This window comes from Protopterus annectens, chromosome 5.part0, assembly GCF_019279795.1.
Source record: "Protopterus annectens isolate FY-2018-M chromosome 5.part0, PAN1.0, whole genome shotgun sequence".
Taxonomy (NCBI): Eukaryota; Metazoa; Chordata; order Ceratodontiformes; family Protopteridae; genus Protopterus; species Protopterus annectens.
Window position 1 is genome coordinate 71,576,791 of NC_056735.1, and position 15,415 is coordinate 71,592,205.

At 39.3% G+C, this 15,415-nt stretch overlaps 1 protein-coding gene across 1 annotated transcript in view; it reads left to right on the forward strand.

Moving 5' to 3' along the window:
- The window catches only part of EPHA3 (EPH receptor A3), a gene marked incomplete in the record, with an annotated part of 1,122,317 nt that overhangs the window by 859,762 nt on the left and 247,140 nt on the right, over positions 1 to 15,415 (forward strand).

Sequence of the window (15,415 nt, forward strand, 5' to 3'; positions counted from 1 at the left end):
CTCACCTGTTTTGTCATTCCCACTTAGGCAATACACAGCTATAATTATCACATGGGCACATCACTATCTGAGATTTGTCTTGATTTATTGTACATGATGTATAACTACAGATGCTGTCTCCAGTTTTGTTAGCTAATGGCATATGTCACCTCACAGTAAGACGTCCTGTTTGATTCTCAGCTAGAGCGTCTTCTGTGTGGAGACATGTGTGAATGGGCGTACCTTCGTTGAAGGTTGTGCGTTAGGGCTGGCAACTCGGCACATAAAAATCTACTGCCAATCATTAGCGGACCGGAGTTCTGCTGTGGCGACACCTAATCGGGAAAAGCCGAAAGACACAACGACACATGTTTCATTATAGTCTTACTATCTGTCACCAATTTAAATTCTGACTTTGTTTTCCTAGACTGAAACTAAAATTGGTCACTTCTGATCAGGTTTTTAAATAAATAAAATCTCAATAATTTGAAAAGTACCTTACCGAGATGGAAAAGATAATTTCTGCTTGTCAGAGTTCCATTTGTTTGAGACATAAACTAAATGCATTAATATTTTTTGTAGTTATGGTATTCGTGATGTACAGTAAAAGCTGGTCCTTCATTAACTAGGCTTAGATAATGGGAACATTTATATTCTTACCCTATTTGGGCCCAAACATTCTCCAACAGGTTGTTCACATGCAGGTATCGCCTGGTAAAAAAAAAAGCCTGCTGTTTCTTGGCAATGTATTACGCTGAAGGGGCCAAAATATCAAGCAGACATAATTTTTCATGCTCACTCTGTGTGTTGCTGGAGTATTTTGTTGTGTGCACTGCCATTTTTTACCCTCTGTAAGCATAACTTTACGGATTAGCAATTGTTAAAAGTAACGCCAATAGCAAATGCAAGGACTTTTGGTTTTACTTGCCTCGCACTAAACCTCAACACAATTGTGTGGGTGTGTGTGAAGGTGCATCCATGTCACCTTCTGTGCCTCAGAAATGGATGTTGAATAGAGCTCAAGACTAACACACGTTATCTGAACAATAAGTAGGAAACTATAATATTTACCTTTGACTGATTGTATCCTTAGCAATATCACAGAAAAAAAAACTTGAGGGCCAGCAAGAATATGAGGCAAAGAACGTTTTGCAAAATCAAGAACACTTGAGGGAGGGGTTCAGTTTCTTGCACTGTGTACATTTTTTTTTCATTTGATCACAATAACAGGTGATGTATTCAGCCAAGGTGTCTGTAAGTGCTGGGCATTTTGCATGTGTGAGTTTCATGTACATGTCTGTGTGTGTGCATTTCAGGTATGCGAGTGTGCACCTTCAGACTCTATTCCAAAAGACTTGCTGTTGGTGAACGTTACCTATACCAGGTTTACACTGGAGCAGATCAATTAAGCCAAGAGCAAGTCTTTTGGAATGCATGACTGTCTGTGCTTGAGTACACACTTGTTTGTGTTGACAGTAAATACTTGTGTAACTTATATTTTGGACGTAAAATACTTTCTCCAGCAGCAATTGCATAGAGTGAGCAGTGATTTTATATAAAACCTTTAAAAATCTGTATACTACTAAAAAAAAAAGGAAACAATTTAACAGACCTCCACAGTAGGTGTTGAGGGGAAATAATGACCCTTCCAAGAGTGTAGAGGTCATCCACCTGGGACATCCAGGCTCACAGAACTCCTGGGTGAGATGCTGTTTTATCTGTCAGCACCCTCCCTCTCGGGCATTATTGTTATGCATTTCTTTAATTGCTGCATATAGTAAAGAACATGAAGCCTACTTATCTCAGAAATGAGATGGTTTTAATCTGGAATACAGTTGCATACTGTAGTATTTGATAAACCCTGTAGAAGTGTTGCATGTCTATGGTTACATTTTTTCTAATGCTATTACACACCAAAACTTTACTGGATAATCCACACCCTCAAATAGTACAGATGTCTGTTTTCATTCTGCACTCAAAGTTAAAGTTCAAAGAAAAGTGGTCTTGCTTGGCTTTAGAGAATGCCATCAATTGTGTCTCATTGTTTCAGATACTGTCATAATTCTATCAGCATTTGAAAGACAGGAACGTAGAATTAGGGATTCTTTAAAAGTCTAAGGTATATGTTTAGGATATGATGTACCTTGTACCACTTTGGATACATCTGCTCAAACAAGGCTGTACTGAAGAAATTCATAAAACACGCATCAGTGACATTCGTAGTTGCAGCCTTTACATAACGCAGAATTTAACAGTTCATTTCACTTGCTGTCCAGGGGCAATTTATATGTATTAAATAGCAGATAACATTCCCTTGATGCTTTGCAAGATGTGGATTAATCAGTGACTTATTTAACTCTTATCCCAGTACCCTTATAGTGTACACTTGTATAAATTGTGGATGTATTTCCTGTAAGCATGCATCAAAAACAGTCTCTTCTGTTATGATTTTTATTACGTCATTTAAAGGAAATATGGAAAGGAATCAATTTTGTTTACATGAAACCTGACACTAATAAGTACCAGCTGCATCTTGACAGGTACTAAAATGCTGTCCGTTTTTACGATTGAGCATGGAGACAGCAAAGTCCACTAAGTGCCATGGTCATGAGAAATCTGCCCAAGAAAAGCATATACTTAATCCTTTGTGTTTTATTAGTTTCACTTTTAATGGGGGATTCATAAATTCTTTTTACTGTCCTGTCTGGATGTTGACTTGAGTAAAAGTACATGCAATCCAGGCCTGTACGATACCCTCAGAAAGTTAACCACTGTATTGTTAAACTTTACATGATCAAAGCCATTGTTTGAAACTGTCCGCTCTACATCTTCTACAATGACTTTGATGCTGTTTCTGTGCTTCTTCTGGTGTCGGCTATCAAAAACAAGCTGAATAGGTCCTTTGGTGACAAATGATTCCAGTTCAGTCTTGTTCTCAATTAAGAAGCTCTATGAACTGTGATTTATAGATATTGATGTCTGGTAGTAACAGTTCACATTATGAGTTACTGGAGAGTCTACATTAGCCAGTACTATAGGTAGCAGAGTAATGCATGGCACATAGCTGTAGAATAGCATAAAGGGACATTAAACCCTCTTTATCACTTCCTAGCCTCTCAAGTATAAGAGCAAATTACAATGCTCTGTGCACATAAGAATTTACAATGATCACCTACCAGCTGTCTTGTCAGGCATGTCTTTTGTTCTGCATGTTTTCCAAACATTTATGACCGCTTTGGCCTCCATAAGTATTTCGGCTTCATATCTTATCCTGTAGCATGCCCCAAAGGTCGCCACCCTATCAGTGAAAAAATATACATTTTAAAGTTAGTCTGTGTAGCAAGGGTTTAGCCAGAAATGTCTGTGTTGCACTCAGAACCTCTTAGCATTACCAGCATACATAATTTTTTTTAAAAAATGTGGATATTTTTTCAAATGCTGCTAAAGATGCACTTAAAAATGCAAAGGCAATATTTTTTCATTATGTGGTAGAAAATGGAACCATCAGATGAGTAGTTCTATCATCAAGAGAGGAGTCATCTGTTGTTCACGTGAAGACGGTTTCTGAGAAATGCTAAAAATGGTTGATTACAAGTATGTCTGACTACACTGTTACTTTTTTGTCTCGCTTGTCTGAGCTTCCTTCAGAAAATGCATTGCAACACAAATCCTGTTATATCAACATACTAGGATAAAAGCAGTATTTAAAATCTGTCCCTATTTTGGGGCATTCACCCCCCCCCCCCCCAGTTACTTTAGGCTTTATCCAGATGTCTTGCATTAGCAGGTTGAACACACACACACACACACACACACACACACACACACACACACACACACACACACACATACATATATATATATATATATATATATATATATATATATATATATATAAAATCATTAACATCATCAGATATAGGTATATAGATAGTGTATTTTATTCTCTTTCAGGCCAGTCTTGAAAATGAAATGGATCTTTTTTATATTTGTACTTGAAATAAAAACACAAAGGAGTTAACCAGTCAGCACAGAGCAGCTCTATTTCCACGTTTCAGAATTACACAACTCTTGCACAACAAAATACAGCACCTTCAGTGTGCAACACCTTCTTTGTAAACTGTAATTCCTGCTTTGTTTCAGTGTAACTCGGGCTTTCAGTAGTAGCTGCTGCAGAGGTAAGACTCTTAAGTGGAAGCTGGTTCAATCTTCACACAGTACTACTTTGGATATGCTTTCAAGACATCAAGACCGTTTACTAAACGCACCGTTTTCCCTTTCTTTCCAGATGTCTGTTTTTAAACTAGGCTTTAAGCTGCCCAACCTTACTTTCAGTGTACACGAAGTCTTCATTTTTCTCCTTTCAGCTACAGAAGGATGCTCCAAAGTCCGTCACTGGCTACCCTTTTCTCCATCCATCCGTCCATCCATCCACAACTTTTCCCTTTCCCATTTTTTACATGTCAGTAGAACAGTTGCAGTAATCTAGAGCCAAGGTTTACATCCCCAGAAGTTCTTCCACAGCACATAGTCGTGTGCACACTCTCACCTGTGCCCAATTTAGTGCTGAATTCACCTACATTTTCTTTGGAATGTGGGAGAAAACAAGCAACACAGGAATATATGGAGATTACAAACACAAGCCATCCCACCCAAAGATACTTTCCGCATTGCAGGTAAAAGTACTTATTTTTATTTTATTTTATTTTTTTTATTTGCATTTGTTTAACCAGGATAGTCCATTGGGCTCAAGAACCCGTTTTCAATGGAGTCCTGGGGAGAAAAGCTCCACATACATAATTAACAGAGAATGAGGATAAACATAGACATTACATGGGGTTCAACATGAGAAAAGTAGGAAATACATATACATTTGATGGGGTAAAACATAATACAATGTACGATACACCAAATTAAAAAACAAAATATGCTGCCTGGTGTTCTTATAGTCCGAGTAGTCAGAGCTGAAAGAGTTACAAGATGAAAATAGTATGTTATGAAGGGTGAGAGCAGGAGCATTGCCATGAGGAAGATAGATAAGAAGGACAGGAGGTTTTGTCCAGGAGGGTGGTGGGTCTGTGTATTTCTATGAGGTTTTGATTGTTTGATCTTAGTTGTCTTTGTGTGTGGTGGATTTTAAAGGTAGAAGAGAGTGAGGGGCAGAGGGTTGGCTGGAAAATCAGTTTGTGAGCATATGTGAGTTGGGTATATGAGAGGTAGTTGGGTAGTTCTAACCATTTTAGTTGGTCGAGTGGTTCACAGTGGTGTATAGATGATTTGTTAGAAGTTGCAAATTTGGCAATTTTTGCAACAAGAGGATAGTTTGGTTTTGAAGAAATGTAGTTGAGAGTGTAAGTTTGGTAGCTGGGCTTTTAGCAGATGGGAGTGGAATTTAAACTGGTCATCGATTTGGACCTAATAGTTTGGTTTCTGATACAAGTTCAAGGGAATGTTATTATGGCTATAGATGGAGAATGATTTAAGATCGATGTTAGTATTTTTGAAGGGGTAAATATCATGAGTTTGGTTTTAGTAGCGTTAAGGGCTAGATGGTTGTCTTTCATCCAATTTTCAGTGGTGGAGAAGGCTTCCTGGGTAAGCTTTAGTAGAGTTGGTATGGATGAGGCAGTGCAGATGATTGTGGAATCATCTGCATATTGAATAATATTAGCTTGAGGGATGGCGTGATAAAAGTCATTAATGAAAATATTGAAGAGAAGGGGCCCAGGATGGAGCCTTGTGGGACACCTGTAGGGGTATAGAAAGGAAGAAGTGGCTTTTTTCCATTTGACTGCTTGTTGTCTGCTGGAGAGATAGCTGTTAAACCAGTGGAGTGAAGTGAGAGAAAGGTTTAGATTAGATAGTTTAGTAAGAAGTAGGTTATGGGATATAGTATCAAAGGCCTTGGAAAGATCAAGAAGAGTGGTAGATACAATGAGATAGAAGGGCTGTCATAGTACTATGATGGGGTCTGAATCCATGTTGGGTGGGGGTTATTTGATTGTTGTCCAAGAGGGGGAAGGAGTTGAAGGTGGATGCATTTCTCCAAGACTTTAGAAATGGGAGAGAGGATGGCTATAGGACCTAAAATTGAGATGTTAGTATTATTTCCACCTTTGTGTAGTGGAATAATATAGGCTTTCTTCCAGGATTCGGGAACAAGACCTTCGATAGAGTGATTGATGAGGATGCTGATAGGGAATGGCATCAGCAGCAATACTGAGATAGTATGAGGAATGTTGTCAGGGCATTGGTGCCTGGTTTTAATTTCTGTAGGAGTTTTCTTATGGTGAGAGTAGGGGAGGTTTAATAGAGAAAGGGTGTGATTGAGGTGGGGATGTTTGGGACAAAGGAGTAGGAGGAGGAGATTGAGGTGAGGGTGAATGAGACAAAGGAGTAGGAGGGGCAGAAGAGGAGGTATTAGGTGAATTGTTGTGTGTAAAAGAGGAAGTAAGTTTAGAAATAGTCTATGAAAAAACAATTGAATTGGGTAGCAAGATCTATGTCTTGTGAGTCTGGGCTATAGTACCAGGTTTCAAGAGTGAATTTGTACTTGTCCAGAATTTTCGTGGGTTAGTTTTATGATTGTTTTGAAGGTGGATAAAGTAATGTTGCCGGTCTGTTGAGATAAGTTTGTATTGATTAAGGTTTGAAGTAGATTTGTTTTTCTTGTATTGTGTCCATGTTTTGTCTCTGAGTCGCATGGAAGTAATTGTATTTTTAGTTAACCAGGGGGCTGTTTTCCTTTTTATTCTTTTGGTTATTAGGGGAGCATGATTATTTAGGATGTTAAGGAAGGTAGTGTTAAAGTGGGATACAGCATTTTTGAGTGGTAGGGTTTTTAAGGGAGTCCAATTAATAGATTTAAGGTTACTGGACAAAGCTTCAGGGTTGAAATTTTTATGGAATCTGGTAGTTATGTAGTTGTGATTAACGAAGACGTGTAGTGAAGATGGGAAGATGATCACTGAGGGGGTCAGGAAGGGTTCCACTGTCAGTGTAGTTATGGGGATGGGAGACTAGAATCCAGTCTAAGATGTTGCCCCTTGAGAAGTCTTTGGATGGCCTAGTTATTGTGTTGATTAATTGAGAGTATTTGAAAAGGTTGATGTTGATGAGGGTGTGTAGGTGACTGTATGGAGGACCAATTAATGTTGGTATCTCCCATGATTATTGTTTCATTGAGGATGTTTTCAAGTATTGGGATATTATCTCCAGGGGGAATGTAGAGAGGGGCTAATAGCAACGATTTGTGTGTATTTACTTGGAGATGGGCTAGCAGTAGTTCTGCATTAGAAAACTGGGGAATGGTTTTGTTGTAAGGTGTTAGGCATAGGGAGGATGGATAGAGTAGAGCTACTCCACCACCCTTTTGTAGGGTCTGTCTAATGTAATGATTGAGTAGTTTGGGTTTCAGAAATGGCTAAGATGTCAGGTTTGTTATGGAATATCCATGCATGAAGGTTAGGATTTTGTTTGCTACGCTTTGTGCATTCAGAAGTGAATAGGATGGATTTAGGATTTGAGGTATTTAGGTTGCTTAGTTTGAATAGAGTGGATGGGTAGGATTAGAAAGGGTAGGAGAGATGTAGTAATTGTGAGGTTCTGTTGTATGGAGATGAAACAATAAGTGAGGCTGAGAAGGAGTAGCAGTTGAATTGGGTAGGATGATAACTGAGAGAGACATGTTGTGTTGTTGAGTTCTAAAAAAATATTGAGGATGAGGGGGGGGAAGTTGTGATCATGAGAGTAGAGAGGGTGGGGTGGAAGGGGACAGACAATCAGAGAGAGCTAACCAACAGGCAAGTCTGATGGTGTGAGTAAGGTTGATCCAAAGGTGTGGGAAGGAGAGGCAGGATGCAAGGGTGAGGGACAAGGAAGGCAGGCTTTCTTGGGGAAGAAGAGAAGAAGGTGTGTTAAGACTACAAGTGGACTGAGAGAGTAGGGACCGGGGCAGTGCACAAAGAGAAATACAGAAAAATACAGGGCGCCACCTGGTGGCCAGTTATAGTATAGCAATGGACTTGTCTAGAGGGTATACAATACATACTGTTCAATGTCTTTACAGAGGACAAAGTTTCCAGGAGATGCTAGATGGTTTCACTTAGTAGCCCCCTAATGTTCAGAGAGACCTCCGAACGGATGCAGCTGGTGCAGGACAACTGAGCAAAATGTGTAATGTGTGTTGTCTGTCTTTACAGAGGACAAAGAGGAGATGCTAGATGGTTTAGTAGAATGTCTTTACAGAGGACAAAGTTTCCAGGGAGATGCTAGATGGTTTCGACAATGCAGGTAGCTGTTGCAGGGACACTGAGCAAAAATGTGTTGTTCATGTCTTTACAGGACAAACAAAGTTTCGTCTGTCTCTGTTTTTTTTTAGTTCACCCCCCCTCTCCTTCCAGTTCAGACTTTCAGTTTTATGACATTTTTTGTAAGCTTGTATGAAAAAAAAAAAAACAACAAATGACAAATGCTATGTATCTAGGGTTCATGTGTTTTCCATGGTAGAGACTGAAACTTCTTCTGAATTACCAGATATTTTGAATAATAGGGCATCGATAATCTTAGTTCAGATTATCTGATTAGCTTCATTCCATCAGGCCTTTGTTTCTGTTCTTTTCATTGTACTAGTCCAAACACTATATTGTACTAAAACCTATGTTTTTGTGTATATTGTTTAACTCTTAATAAGCAGTTCACTAGTACCACAGTATATTTTTTTCATTTTCATCCACAATTTAGTTTTGTGCGTGTCTGTCTGTTCATCTGTTTAGGTAGGTTAGATTAGCTAGTCGACCATTGTGTTTTTAGGAGATGACTAGTCACAGAGTTGCTCACAGAAATCTGAAATTAATACGACCATTTGAAACTGTTTTGAATGCCTCATTTGTGATGTGAAGACTACCAAAACAAACTTTCAAAAGGTTTCTGTCTTGTGCTTCCCATATTTGACTAAACTGTATTCTTCACATCTTGTACAAAAAGACCATCTTACACCTCCTCCCAGTTCAGACTTTTCAGTTTATGACCATTGAACCCAGCTTGTATGACTGTATGAAAAAAACAAAAAACAAACAAATGCTGTTATCTATGGGCAGAGCATGAAAACCCATGGTAGAGACTGAAACCTAAGCTATAAAGTAGAAATATTAAATCACTGAGCCCACTCTGCAAACTGAATGCATCAAAAATATTCTGGGTGAAGACTGCAGAAGGTACCTTGCATCTATGATATTCAACCAAAGTGACAGATAACTGCAAAAAGCTGTACATTTTATCTAGTTTTGTGGCTAATGCTTCTTGGAGCTGCTTTTCACTGGCATTTGATAGATTCCCATGAAACAATGAAATTCTCGTGTCATGCCTCAGATTTAAGGTTTAGATCGGGCTATGATGATGTCATGCCTTGGATTTAAGGTTTGGATCTGGCTATGATGAAAAGATTCAGTGCACTGCCTTATCCCAAAACACAGTTCAAGTGATGCACTTCCAGTTTGCACTTCCCAGAATGGCTGTCACATATTTGCCACATCATAAGTCATGGGACAATGACTGGAATGCACCTGCCACATCACAAGTCATGGTGCAATAACTAACTGTTGCACACCTGCCACATCACAAGTCATGGTGCAATAACTGGCACTCACCTGCCACATCACAAGTCATGGTAAAATGACTGGCGCGCACCTGCCACATCACAAGTCATAGTACAATGACTGGTGTGCACCTGCCAGATCACACCAGGGTGCAGGGACTGGCACACACCTGCCAGATCCTATGTTAGGGTACAGGGACTGGCACACACCTGCCAGATCCCATGTACCTGGCTTTAAAAATCCAGCTGCCCATTTGCATTTAAACTTGTTAATGACTGGTTTGCGTATCCCTAACAAAGGTGTTCTGCAGGACATTTAAGTGTGGTCTAATCCAAGCTTGTACAATCTCAGGATGGCTTATTGTCGCTTAATATGACTGATTCATGTTTGTTGTCCTACATGATGGCAACAAGGCAATTAATATGTTATTTCAAGTATATAATTGGCAGTGTTAAAAAGCCATGTCTAGTTGAGGAGTATTCCAAGTCACAGCACTCTTGTTTGCTTTTTCAGACTTATTCCTTTAGCATGCTGTTTGTAAAAGTAAAATTAAGACATATTTATCTCTGATAGAATTGTATAACTTTTAGACATGGATATGGAGGTGTATTTGGGGAAATACTCGTTTAGTGTGATTTTTTTTCGAGATTTGGCAGAGTCATGGTGCAACTAGGGTTTTCTAGATTGCTGCAATTTTTCATTTTTTTCTAGATCTGTTTTCTTTGCTTTGTGAAGATGAAATTAGTTTACTGGGGAAACTTCATGCTGATGTCAGACATGACTCCTCTTGTTCTGGCTTTCTTCAATGTACTTAGACGTAGGGAATGTAGACCTATTGTTCCCCACATTCCTAGAACTCCTCAGCTTGTTTTCCCCACTTCTGTCTGAAATTGCAGTGTAGTATAAATTCTCTGCAGTCATATAAACATCTTGCTAAAGAGGGCTACCTGGCTGTGACTGGGGGGTATCAGGATTGTCCCACAAACTTCTGTATTGGGTCATTTCTTGTTGCATTATTTTTCTCATATATAAAAGTGGGGAATGGACTACGAATAAGCAAAATATGGCAGTGATGGCAAACTGTGTAACCTAATAACTTAATTAAATCGTGCTTAAGTTCCTCAAGTCAGTGTCTAAAGATAGACTTTGTTCAGTACAGATAATGTCACCTTTAATATTTATAAAATATAGAGGATTGTCAGGACATAATTTGTAAAGTAAATGGTCAAATTATAAAACAAACAAAAATACACTGTTCTTAATGACTTAAACAGTGGTAAATAGCCATTTAAACTGACCAATTAGCAGTCGTTATTCAAGAAGTGTGGATTCAGAAGCAAAGAATGTGATGATCCCACTCATTTTGCTCCTGTTGGACTGTGAGGGGTTACAATTCCATGAAATTCTTCGTTTGAGCTCTTTGTTGAAATTTGGAGAGCCAAAGTTAGATGTTTGCCTCAAGTGAGGTTGAGGTTTCAAATGGTACCAGTTTCAGTCCCAACCCTAGTGACATCACTGGACATGTGGTATGAAATGGTGGGGCCAAACAAAATTCCCTTCTGACCTAAGATGATGGCAGTCCTAATGTTTCCAAGAGGGGAAAAATGAGTCAGTGGGTAAGGGAGTGACTTTTTATGGTCCTGTGTAGGTCGCGGAAAAAGAAGATGGTCTTTTCATACTAGACTATGATTTAAATATTCAATTTTGGGAAGCATGGGACAGAAACAACTTTTGAATGTTTGTTTGTGGTAGTCTTTACATCACAAATGATTTGTTCAAAACAACTGTCAAATGGTCATACTAATTTCAGATTTCTGTAGGCAACTCTGTGACTACTCATCTCCTAAAAACACATTAGTTGACTAGCTAATCTAACCTACCCAAACACACACACACACACACACACACACGCACACACACCCCTAAACTTTGGGTAACTTATTTTTCGGGAAATTGGCTAGGCTTAAAATGGACCTGTAACAACAGCTAGCCTAGTACTTGCCTATGAACATATCAGTCATAAACTTTATTACATATGTAATTATAGACATTTACAGGTGCAGTTTGTTCAGTTTATTATTTAATTAAGAGTTTGCTGTGGCCTCTGTTCATTGAAAAAAAGTATTTGTTGATTGCAGAAAGTGCTGAAAAGACCATGAGTTGGGTGTTTTTTAATAGGCGATATGCTTGCAGCTGTAGTAAGTCAAATTGTGTTTTCATGACAAAACTTTTAAATATATTGAAAGTTTCAGCATTAAGGGTAAGAAGTATGAGATTTTGTGGGATAGGGTTAGAGGAAAGACCAGGGAATTGGATAGGGTTAGAGGAAAGACTAGGGAAATCGGATAGGGTTAGAGGAAAGACTAGGGAATCAGATAGGGTTAGAGGAAAGGGAATCGGATAGGGTTAGAGGGAAGACTAGGGAATCTGATAGGGTTAGAGGAAACAGGGAATCGGATAGGGTGAGAGGAAAGGAAATTGGATAGGGTTAGAGGAAAGGGAATCTGATGAGGTTAGAAGAAAGACTAGGGAATTGGATAGGGTTAGAGGAAAGGGAATTGGATAGGTTTAGAGGAAAGACTGGGGAATTGGATAGGGTTAAAGGAAAGACTAAGGAATCAGGGTTAGAGGAAAGGGAATTGGATAGGGAATAGGATAGGGTTAGAGGAAAGACTAGGGAATCGGATAGGGTTAGAGGAAGGGGAATCGGATAGGGTTAGAAGAAAGGGAATCGGATGGGGTTAGAGGAAAGGGAATTGGATAGGGTTAGAGGAAACACTAGGGAATCAGATAAAGTTTGAGGAAAGACTAGGGAATTGGATAGGGTTAGGATTTTGTGAGTTAGGTCTAGTGGAAGTACTAGGGAATCGGATAGGGTTAGAGAAAGACTAAGGCATTGGATAAGGTTAGAGGAAAGGGAATCTGATAGGTTTATTGTGTATGGTTGGTAATGTATGAAGTGTGTCTCACTCTTTAGTGGTACTGTTAGGGGAAATGCTTTTTGTAAGATGTGTAGTGCTGAGGTTAGTAGAAATGTTTTGGTTTGGATTAGCACACATTAGTAAGATGGTGCAGGAAGGGATTAGGTAATATATATGTATATTTATTTTATATGTTTATCCATTGTTTACCAGTTAGTTCTACTTGGGCTAGTGGCCTTTCTGTGGGGAAACCAGAGGTAGTATTTATACTACTAGGGGAAAATGGGTAGGGCACCATGAAACTTTCTATACTTTTGATAGGTTCTTTGGTATCTTTTACATCCATTTGATTTACCACCAACCCAAGTAGTCGGGAAATTCTGTTAAGATCTTATCCAAAGGATGGCCACTCCACTCATCAGTGTAACACCTACCTCACTGTAGTGTATGCAGTTTGAAAACCAAGTCAATCATCTGGAGTGGAAATAGAATCCATGGCCTCCTGACTTTCTATCACCAAAGACAAATGTGCTACCTGTTGTGCTACTGACACTGGAGGATGGAGAAAGAGAGACTATATTTACATTCAATACACACACATGCGCACACATACACAACACATTCAGATAATGTGACATTGAATATCTTGTGCGTAGATTACCACACCACCAACGGTTAAGACATGAAAATCCAAAATGCTGCAGTGTTTAGTGAATTGGAAGCCAACTGTTGGAGACCAACGGTTAAGACATGAAAATCAAAAATGCTGCAGTGTTTAGTGAATTGGAAGCCAACTGTTGGAGATTGCGGTACAGCAGGGACAGGGAATTGATCCTTTCTCCACTCTACTGGGATCTCAGAATCCGTAAATAAAATTAGCAGGGGCAATCCTATATAGGTAGCATGTATATGCATTCATATCTATACCAGCCTAGCCTCTAGGAAGTCCAGTAGCTTGTAACCTTGACAACTGAATCCGTAAACCTATGAATCCATTCACATTTGGGGTTGGCCTTGCACAGCAGTGAACTAGGCTACTGCTTAGGGTGCTTATGCTTATAGGGATGGGTCTTATCAATTTATTTACTTTTAGAGCAATATTTTAGTACTGTAAAAAAAAAATAATAATAAAGTGCCCCTGCAGAAAAAAAATGTGCCAAGGGCACAGCAAGTGCTCGGGGAGGGGGGGGGGCATAGCTACATATGTTCACCCCCAAACATTTTGAGGTCATGAGAGTACAGAACTCTCACAACTTTCAAATGTAGGTGCAGAGGTGCCTGAAGGAGTTCATTTTTGTGTTTTGACCGAGTCCATGTACGAGGGATATTCTTCAGAACTCTGGATGGGATTGGAATAGCACTGAATGGCATTAGTGAGAGAAGTAGTGGTGCTTTGTTAAAAAAAAAGATGGTGGTGATTTATCAGATATCTGGGTAATGTTTCAGACTTTGATTTTTGTGAGGGCAGTGTAGATGGGAGCAATAGCACTGTAAGGTAAATGTCATTACTGTTTTTACATTGCTGGCAGTGATCATCCAGATAATTTTTAGTATTAGTTTGGCTTTGTGATTTGTCTGGACTTGGATAGTAATACTTTGTGGACTCTGTAGGCATAACTCTCAACCTGTTATCAAGAAATCTGGACAATGCCTACAGTAATGGGTTGAGGGGAGAAAGACCCAAAGCTGGAGACTGATTTTAAATATCACTCTTAAACACTTCGTTTCTAGAGTAGCAGGTTTTGTGTTGGCTTGCATTTTCTGAATAATCTGAAGTCTGAAACTTAAATGTTTCTCATTTAGTGACCAGTCCTCATTGATTTGACTGAAAACTAAATATTTTTGAGGAACAAACCAAAAATATGAGCAAAAATCCAGATAGTCTGCAAAAATCTTGACAGTTGAGGTATGATTGGATGCAAAATATTACGCAGCCATCACACGTTATGGCTATAACATCTGGGTGGGGTTGGGGATTGGCTGGATGAAATTAAATGACCTTCTTGTCATTTGCTCGGTTTAAACAGTCATTTTATGGCTTAGCAGGACTAGTGTGCATTTGTGAGTAGTAAGACTAACTATGTAATGGGACACCTGAAATCCACAGACAGTGCAGGTATAACTTATGGTGGTCCTGATATGTGCAGACAGTGCAGGTATAACTGTTATGGTGGTCTTTGGAGGAAACTATCTGGTCGCTTATTTTAATTTTTGGCCACTGTTTGTGTGGAACAAAGATGGAATACAAGGTCATCCTCTTATCATGATCTTGCAATTTAACAGTACATAGAGGTAGCAATAACTGCTTCGTGGAGTGGTCTGGATGAAAGTAAATGAGCATGCTGTCACTTGTATTGTTTAAGACTTGTCTCTCAAAAGATGAGGGGTGAATGCAATCATAGAGCCAACAAGGTTTCCTGGCTTACGCCACCCAAGAAAGTTATTTTCCTGTGCCACTGTCGAGCAGAGATACAGAAGTGATCCCCGAGGTGTATTTATTTCCCATCCACTCAAGATTTTTCTTGAAGAGTGTTAATGAGGAACTTTGCTTGACATAGATGAGTAGCCTGTTCCAGAGTATGGGAAGTCTCTGGAACAGGAATCTATCCCTCCACCATGTCCTGTTTATTGTGGTGACAAGGTTCAAGTCCATAGAGCATGTAGCTCGGAGGGATTGGGATTTCTTTAGGTGTAGCATGTCCAACAGCTCTGGGTTTTACATAGCGTTATATGTTAGGCAGAGATCACCTCGGAGTAGGCGATATGCTACTGAGTAAAGCTGGAATTTTTTGAGACAGTCAGTGTAGGGCATCTGTTTGAGGCCAGTAATCCTCTTTGTAAGGTACTTCTGTAGCCTTTCCAGCTGCTGCAAATGTCTTGTGAGGTACATTCTAGAAGGGCGTTGTACTCTATATTGCA